Here is a 9,414-nt window from a genome sequence, read left to right as displayed (position 1 = left end):
GTAGAGGTCAAACCTAAATGAGCATGCGCGCCAAATTGTAAACAAGTGCCGCCATATTCGGTCATTTCTTGGCCATGATTTGTAAGGATCGTGTGATCGGTTGTTGTTTTTCTCTCAGAGGTTTTTAAAAATGGCGATGCGGACACAGTTTAACACCGACAAAGCCTTTGAGCATATTTTTCTAGACACTAATAGTGGAATTGTCACTGATCTTGAAACTGAACTCGACGAGATGGCGGAAGTCAAATTTCAAATTACAACTCTAATACAGAACTTAAATATTTCCCAAACCAGTTGAGCAAACACAGAGATCGCAAGCAAGACACTGACAGGAAGGTAGGCAATCTGAGCATGCGACAAAGTGCGACAAAGGACCGATGACTGACATCACAAACGTTGATGGGGTATCCTGTGGATGTTGTACGACATCAGTCTATCAATGACAATTACACATCGGACTGGCTACCAGTATATAAGCTTAAATAGAACATAGCTCTCCTTTGAATGTCAGATGATACCTGTTGTTCTGACATAAACCTGTAATAAATATGCATATTAATCTCATTTACGTGGAATATGTTTTATAATTTAGCGTATGTGTTCCTCCTACTGAATTTGAGTTGATAAAACGTAAGTGGTAATTTTTTAAAGTGTTACGCCGAGAAAAATACATTTATATATTGAAATAACAAAAAATGCAACATTTTTGAATTTTTTTTGTAAAATCCAATATGGCCGCCATGAACACGTGATCTTCAAGGCGTGTCACATGACCTTTTGGCATTTTATGATGCTCTGTCATATTGCAATACTCACTGAAAAAATTGTCCGAATACTAAAATAATTACAAAGATATAGCACATGCATGTAAATCAATACTTATAAGGCCATATACCCATAGAAAACTACGCACAGGAATGCACGTACAAAAATAATTACGCAGTGAAAGTGTTAAAACAGTCAATTCCTTTTAAGTTCTAAGGGGAGATGTTATCTTTTGTGGACAGAAAAACAAGGCTCACACATTGTATTTCATTATATTGTTGTTCCTCAATTTTTCATTCTCAACTTGTAATCTTTCTAACATATTCATATTGAGAGAATAATGTATTGGTTTTAACACTAGTTTATTGACTACTGTCTTGTGTTTTTAATTTTCACAATTTACAGAAGTCAATTAGTCCCATATGGATATTGCCTGTACCATTGAGATATTGCAACAGAAATCCTGAAATATGATTTCTTGGGTCAGAAAAGGGAAGGAAAACATATAGTGCACTGAGGTGTAAAGTAGTGAATGCTTATATCATAAGTGGTGGAAAAAAAAAACCACATAAGAATTGCTTGTGGTAAAAACATTTGCGCTGCCTGTGGCAGCATGCTAGCAAACATACATGAGAATGAAGTTTCCAAAATTTTGCTCTTTTCAACTGCATTGTGACAGTTCCTTTTTTATTTCTGTCTGTTATGAGTATTTTTTTTTCTCAAGCCATTACAGGCTTATCTTTTTTCTTTTATTTCACCTGGCGACATTTTTTTTCTCAAAATCCTCCATACCTCCCCCCCCAGAAATCAAGTGGTTCTCCCCTAAGTGAGTCCCTGACCTGTACGGGCCAGTGGATTACTTCCTCAGTAGAACTGATATGCCTGCCGGTACTGGTGTTTATCGCCTACGGAGGCCATCATTCTTCAGTCGATCAAAGGCGCCTTTCGTACCAAAAAATACACGACAGCCGCAAAAGTGCATCACTGTCAACTTCATAACTATAGAACATATTGAAATACACAGTGACACATTCACAACGTAAAAAAATGTGCCAAGACCGAGAAACAAGATGGCGTCCGATTCGATCAGACTCAGATTTTGTCCTAGAGTTGTGCGCATGCGCAGACGGTAGCTTTAACGAAAGCGAGTCAAAATCAAGTAAATATAAAAACATAGGGCCAAAGTCCCTGAAGCTACTATAGACATGGATACAAAATTAAGTATTTCCTGACTGTATGAAATTATCTCACTAAGGTCATCCTAGGGACATGTAAACCAAATATTAAAGCTGTCTGACCAGCGGTTTTGAAAAAACAAGCGACTCAACAGTTGACAGAGCTCTGCTGTGTTATGTAGAGAATAACCTTTTGTGACACATGTATTGATGAAGAAGGTGGACATCTTTGATAGCTCATTTCAGGATGGCCTGACAAAAAATGGAAAAAAATTCTGTAAAAATACACATTTGCATATTTCATCAGACTAAATTAGTCTACAAAAGCAAATAAACGAGAGTTAATTACATTCTAATTAAAGTAAACAAGACTTGCTTAAATCAAGATTTACGTCATAAAAAACAGCATATCTGTCAGGTTATAAAGAATCTTGAGCTGGTTATCTTTTAATATCAGTAGTTTCATCCTATTAACCAAGCACATTTTAACTTTCAAATTAACATTGTAAGTAAGTTCTGTTGAATAAGTTGAGACTGTACGTACTCAGAGAAAGCACACTAAAGAGACAAATGTTTGAAACTTAAGAAGTTCAAGGTTATCAAAAGCATTATAAGGAATCATGTTACACTTTCATTGCACTGTTTACACAGATTGCATAAGTGCTATAAATAGCACATGAGGAATCTTACTGCCCAGCTTTACCATAAAAACCCTATCACTTTGACCACTCTTTTAATTGACCACTCTATTTTTTTGCTCCAAAAGTAATCTTATTTTATCCTTACCAAGTCAACCATGTATGGAAATTAGAACTTTCTCTATCTCTGTTTGTTTAACCACCCTATCATGACAAACTATTATCAGCAATTCTTTTAGATAACATAAATGGTGGTTCAGAATATATCAAAGTTGGAATTCAGGAAAGTTGCCTTTACATGTTTTAATCCTCAATTCACTATGAACTGTCAAAAAAAGTTCAACTTTCTGATAATTCCACACTAAAATTATTTTGGCTGTGATGATTTCCTAATTAATTGAATTATTTAAAAACATATTAATTATTTTTTCAGGGTGAATTGATAGGGTTTTTACAGTACAAGAATTACATACAATGTAAGTCAAACTTTGACCAAAAATGACAAAAAAATTCCTTAAAAATACACATTTGCATATTTCATTACAATTTGAACAAATGTAAGTTGGGTTATCCCTAGGGACCTGTATAGCAAATAACAAAGCTTTCCGACCAGCGGTTATGAAGAAGAAGATTTTTTACCAAAAACACCTTTTTTGGCATTAATTTGCCTATTTTCAACAATATCAAAAAATTAAAAAAAATAGTTTCTCAAAATCCTATTTTTCATCTACACAACAAATATCAAATCAGTAAGTACTGCGGTTCTCAAGATATTTGAGTGGACGGACGCCTCACAAACAGACATACATACATACATACATACAGACTGACGACGGACGCCGGACGGATACCCATCCCAATAGCTTCTATAGACTATAGTCTATAGTAGCTAATAAAAATGGATAAAAATATTGTTTAAAAATAATACAAGGCATGTATCACCAAATTTTGAACATTTCTGACGGCATTTCAACTATACGAACACCCATGCCAAATATCACAATAATCAAATCAGTGGTTTTGAGGAAAAATTGAAAATAGTGGTTTTCACAAAAAAGCTAAAAAAGTGACTTTAAAATGATTCAATCAAAAAAAGAAAAAAGACAGTTTGAGATACATGCCCAAGTGACCACCAGACCAAATTTCAGAAAAAGTTACTGAAGCGTTTCGAGATACCTGCGTCCACAGCATACGGCCCACTGTATGCGACAACAGAGGCCGCGTCATCACATTAGTACTTTGTGCCCACAGGGCACAAAGGACTAAAAATATTTAAAAAGTAACATTACCATGGCTTTAATGTTCATTAAAAATAACATACAACTTCTATTGCTTCGAGTCACCATCTTTAGGTGCTGACAAATTATAGTCGGTAATTGCTACACCTTAATTATGTCTATATACTGTTCAGCTTCATACATGTATATCTGCTATGCTGCTCAAGGAAATAAGCACGGTAAAAATGTCCAGTTCTGCCACTGTTATCACATTCTTCAACTGTGTTGGTCGCATAATAAACATGGGTTTTCAATTCACTTAAAAGAAAATGCATGTTTCACCGGGGTGTGAATGGGTTTCCAAACTTTATGACGGAACCTGAAATAAATCAATAAAAACATGTAAATGAAAAGGCATAGGCTAACTGCACAAAGTTATGTCTGTAGAAACAATGGTATGATGATCTGAGAGACAGTGATGGAAAATAAATACACCCTCTCTATATGATCTTGGCAGCAAATACCTCTACTGTGATTTCAGTTTTCATTTGCAGTATGAGATCATTCACAGTCAATGCTTATTTTATTTACTCTTTAGCATTTAACACACGCTGTTACAGATAAGATATTCAATGAAAAAATTACCCTGCTAAATAGAGAAATGTATATATATCATCATAACTATGTTTAAAAAAATTACAAAAGTGAAACCCCTTAATGAAACTCTGAACGTTTCAAAGTATAAGAACGTTTGTGTTGGTATGATGACTGAAAAAGAAATTAGTTTACTTGCGCAATGTTATGTTAATTGACACAATTCTGAAGTAATTTTAAGACATCCTTGAGAATCCACGTGTACCAAATTTCAAATCATTTTGACAAACAGTCTATGAAAGTTTCAAAAAGAAGGAAAATACAAAGGGCGCTGCTATTGAAGTGTCAATATTTTGACACACATTTCGTCAATGAAAGAGGAGCTTCCAATAATACATGAAATACTTCATAACCATGCACTGATTTCTCAGGATTTTTCTATGTATTGATAATAAAGTTTAAACGTACCAGATAAAAAACGAGACAAAAGAAAGAATTGGAAACTTCATACATGCTTCAATTGCTGGTAGATGATCGCACTTATCATAAACAGGATCACATTGACTGACATTTGGAATAAAAACATAAACTTGCGTACGCAGTATGATTTTTGTTTCCAACCATGAATCGTTAAATTATTACTCACCACGCTAGAATCCTTTAGTACAAGCCATGAGTACGATGCTAACAGCCTCAGAGTGAATCGAGTCTGGAGTTTGTGAGATTGTGTTGTAATTGGACTGGTGATACTGAGCTCTCCGTAGTGAGTAACATCCCGATGTGCTTGCCTGTTCTTAGCTGCAATAATTGTTGACAGCCCATGGTCTGCGCTCGCCGGATTTTTCTGTCATTTCTGTTTCAATTAGCGCCGGTGGTGCAGCTAGCTGTTCTCAAACGCTTCGGAGCTGCATTGCAATTTTGACAATTCCCGACGGTTTACGGCTATCTGCTATCGATGTCACTAAGGTCTGACCAACAGCGTTCAGTAGGCGGTGCTTACATGCTCATTTTGAGGAGATCAACATCACACAGGTCGATCGTATCCAGAACACTTGTTTATGCTTGCCGGGCCGCCGTAAAGCTCGACTAGCACTTTCAGAATCCTTAATTGACAAATTCCGTATGCCGACTTGAGGTTCATCATGAACTAGCAAAGTGTAAAAAGTTTCAAAGTGTAACAGTAATCTCTAAATTCTCCGCCGCTGCCTTCTGCACTGGTCCAACTCAGAAGCGAAGGTCATAGGAAATGACGCAATTGCGGTAAAAGGGTACGATACACTATATGGGCCGCTCGACGCTCAAAGGACTGAAATGACCTGTCATTTCACATTTTCGTTAGGTTGACCCCAAAACACAACTTACTTTTCTATGATAGTATATAAATCATTCTACTTACAAGACGATGAAAGTCGCTTTTGTTTTTGTTCTCATGGGTCGCTAGCGATGCAATGAATGTTACAACGGGCATTAATCCCAGGAGCAGAACATACCGTTTCACGACAGATCGTCGTTTCCCGCTCTTTTGAAATCTTAAACAGTGAGACCTTGCCCTACAGGATAAAGTGGCGTGAACGACTGTACGAAAGAATAGCTTAATATGAGCCGTTTGATTTCTCTTAGAAGACAATGTTTTTGTTGAAAAGATAGCTGAAATCATCTTCTTTGGTCAAGACGTCCAAGTTATTCATGTGCAAAGTGAAATTGTACCAGCGGCACTGTGGTATAGATGGACAACCGCTGTCAAGAACATACCTCAAATTGAATTAAATATAATATGGACGGACTACGCGGTCACATATTTCAGTTATGCAGGTAAGCTCATAATAACTACATAATTGAGTTGAAATTTAGTGTATTTGAAAAAAAAAATATTGTCATTCTAACGGGTTGTCATTACCGATGTCTCCAGGTTTGTTTATTCATGGCATGGTTGCAAATTTTTTCGTGGGGGGGGGGGGGGGGGGATCGCGGTCGCGGATCATGAATGTGTATGTATTTGTTGTTTCTCAGATAACTCTTTCATGGGTCCTCAGCGTCATTTTTTTTCATCAGGGCAACAATTTGAATGCAATGATGTTCCAGTATTCATCATCATTTGTGAAAAAGTCAAGACTTACATTTCGTTCACTAAAATGTTTTAATTTCATTTGGTTTTTGTGTAGTTCTTTGTATGTGTATAATGCACTTCTGGTACATTTTTGCATGTACTTGGACCATTGAGTTTAAAAAAGACTGAAAGTAGCATTAGACTACTAGAACACTGTCTGTCAACATTTGTATTTTTCGTAGTTGATATTATTGAGATTGAATTCTCTTTTGAATCATATTTTCTTTCTTCTTTCTATCATTCTTAGGGTATGGAAAACTGAACAACAAACAGGCAGCTCTCTATATCACTAGATCTCTAGAGCAGGACATTTTAAGTGTGAAGTTGCGAACAGGATCAGTAGTGTGTGAGGATTGACATTTCATAAATATGAGTTTCGACTCAAAAGAAAAGCTGAAGTCTGATTTTTCTATTATATTTATTAAATATCTAGTCTACTTTAAATTAGGTGTCTGCAAGCTGAACATCAGAAATCTTTGTCTTGCGTTTTGTTCATGATGTAGAGGTAAGTCTTAGATTTTATAAAACAGAGCACTCAGTCCTTTAACTCAAATAAGTGTCCTTTGATAGCAAAAATTATTCTGGCCAGTTTTAGGGCATAGGCTGCCTTGGAAGTAAAACGAGTTACAGCCTGTGCAGTACAATAAAACATAGGGCCAAAGTCCCTGAAGCTACTATAGACATGGATACAAAATTAAGTATTTCCTGACTGTTGACAGAGCTCTGCTGTGTTATGTAGAGAATAACCTTTTGTGACACATGTATTGATGAAGAAGGTGGATATATCTTTGATAGCTCATTTCAGGATGGCCTGACCAAAAATGGAAAAAAATTCCGTAAAAATACAGATTTGCATATTTCATCAGACTATATTAGTCTATAATAGCAAATAAACGAGAGTTAATTACATTCTAATTAAAGTAAACAAGACTTGCTTAAATCAAGATTTACGTCATAAAAAAACAGCATATCTGTCAGGTTATAAAGAATCTTGAGCTGTTTATCTTTTAATATCAGTATTTTCATCCTATTAACCAAGCACATTTTAACTTTCAAATTAACATTGTAATTAAGTTCTGTTGAATAAGTTGAGATTGTACGTACTCAGAGAAAGCACACTGAAGAGACAAATGTTTGAAACTTAAGAAGTTCAAGGTTATCAAAAGCATTATAAGGAATCATGTTACACTTTCATTGCACTGTTTACACAGATTGCATAAGTGCTATAAATAGCACATGAGGAATCTTACAGCCCAGCTTTACCATAAAAACCCTATCACTTTGACCACTCTTTTAATTGACCACTCTATTTTTTTGCTCCAAAAGTAATCTTATTTTATCCTTACCAAGTCAACCATAAATGGAAATTAGAACTTTCTCTATCTCTATTTATTTGACCACCCTATCATGACAAACTATTATCAGCAATTTCTTTTAGATAACATAAATGGTGGTTCAGAATATATCAAAGGTGGGATTCTGGAAAGTTATGTTTACATGTTTTAATCCTCCAAGATGGTAAGCATTTCACTATGAACTGTCAAAACAAGTTTAACTTTCTGATAATTCCACACTAAAATATTTTGGCTTTGATGATTTCCTAATTAATTCAATTATTTAAAATCATATTAATTATTTTTTTCTGGGTTAATTGATGGGGTTTATACTTTGCCTATTTTCAACAATATCAAAAAATTAAAAAAAAAAGTTTCTCAAAATCATATTTTTCATCTACACAACAAATATCAAATCAGTAAGTACTGCGGTTCTCAAGATATTTGAGTGGACGGACGCCTCACAAACGGACATACATACATACATACAGACTGACGACGGACGCCGGACGGATACCCATCCCAATAGCTTCTATAGACTATAGTCTATAGTAGCTAAAAATAATTCCTTCTAAAAAGCTGAGCATATTGTGATGTAGTCATCCTGACAACTTTATTAATGTAGTGAATAAAAGAATAAAATTAAAATTTGCTGTTTTTATTGCATTTATTAGTCATATATAATGATTTTCATTACAAATGTCTGTGATGCAAACTCATGTGTATGTCTTGGTGATCGTCAATTGTGATTGCATGGTAATATCCAACACAGGGTTTAAGCCAGCTGAGACATCAGTTGAACCACTTTTTCATGGAAATATTTCCAACATTCTTGATTAACAAAGCGGCAAAAATTGAAAGCTGAATCAAAATTGATAAATATACATATGATGGTAACATTTCATTATTGTGAAATTGTTGGAAAATTCTCCTTTCGTAATGATTTAGTACCGCAAATGTTTGCCATTGCACTAGGGCTAATAAATCACTGTGTGATGTATGTATGATGTTGGTTTTGATGTACACATCATGTGTGTGTATTTTGTTTGGAATCCATACATGATGTATGTATGATGTTGGTTTTGATGTACACATCATGTACACATTTGGTTCCAAATCTATACTACATTATGTATACATCCATATCTCATGGATGTACCTTTGATGTGTATATCCTCACACAATTATGTGTCTTTGATGTACACATCATGTGCTTTTTATGTATAAAATGATATTTTATTGATGTACACATCATGTGTGTTTGATGTTTCTTTGATGTATGGTAATTTCGGTAAGGGAAGGCATCAGCAATAATAGGGTCGGCAGTGACAATCATCCCGTGGCCAAGTTTCAGCTAAAATAAGAGTGTCAAGGCTATGTTCTTGCAAATACTCGTTGATGGCACTGGATTTATTTCCCATTGATTGACAGTTTACAAATGAACATTGAAGAGTTTTTGATGGGCAGCCAGATTTCTTTGTAGCGTGGATAATTGATGCTGAGACCAGATTAGATGATGCTTTAGTTGTAAAATGTACAAAAAATAAGAGACAGAAAAATTGAAAGGGTTCTTTTAAAGATAAT

Source organism: Ptychodera flava (genome assembly GCF_041260155.1).
Source record: "Ptychodera flava strain L36383 chromosome 23 unlocalized genomic scaffold, AS_Pfla_20210202 Scaffold_23__1_contigs__length_28996876_pilon, whole genome shotgun sequence".
Lineage (NCBI taxonomy): Eukaryota > Metazoa > Hemichordata > Enteropneusta > Ptychoderidae > Ptychodera > Ptychodera flava.
The sequence above is the reverse complement of the archived record's forward strand: the minus strand, read 5'-3'. Positions refer to the sequence as shown.